Raw genomic sequence first — 618 nt, 5'->3', positions numbered from 1 at the left:
ACCTCTGCGGCACTGCGAGTGGCACGACAATAAAAGACTAGAATAACAAAAGCCATCGGGGAGTTCTGGGAACCCTCGGTGTTCACGGGTTCGACTATGATGGTGGGGCAATGGCTTTGGAGTAGCCAAATACTACGACCAGGTGATACTAGGTGATGTCTGCGGCGGCAGTGGCCGGCATTCTGACACAAGCGAGCAGCGGAGCGCGAAACTTGTCCAGCTGAATGTGGAGGGTGCTAGCTAACAGTTTATACCCTGTAGATGGTTATTCACTTGCAAAATGGGTTACTTTCCACTTATTTGATACACATTTGTACATGCCTTCGTTCATCACATACTTTTACTATAAAGCATTCTTCTTCTTTTAAAGTCGAGAGTAAAGTTGTTTGTATTATATTTCAGTAGTATTGGAATTTCGTAGCAATTTAAACCTACCATTTAGTGTTTATTACTCTTCACAGTATGTACAGTTGTATGTACAATGCACAATGCACTTTCCACATCCTAAGTTTGCAACAAGCATTACAACTGACCATTATAATTATCCAACTTTTTGTCAGTCAGTTGGTATACAAGCTCCCGTAATTGTTACCTATTTATTTAGGCCGCCCAGTGGTC

Source organism: Drosophila erecta, unplaced genomic scaffold (genome assembly GCF_003286155.1).
Source record: "Drosophila erecta strain 14021-0224.00,06,07 unplaced genomic scaffold, DereRS2 tig00000092-arrow-pilon, whole genome shotgun sequence".
NCBI classification, from domain to species: domain Eukaryota; kingdom Metazoa; phylum Arthropoda; class Insecta; order Diptera; family Drosophilidae; genus Drosophila; species Drosophila erecta.
The sequence above is the reverse complement of the archived record's forward strand: the minus strand, read 5'-3'. Positions refer to the sequence as shown.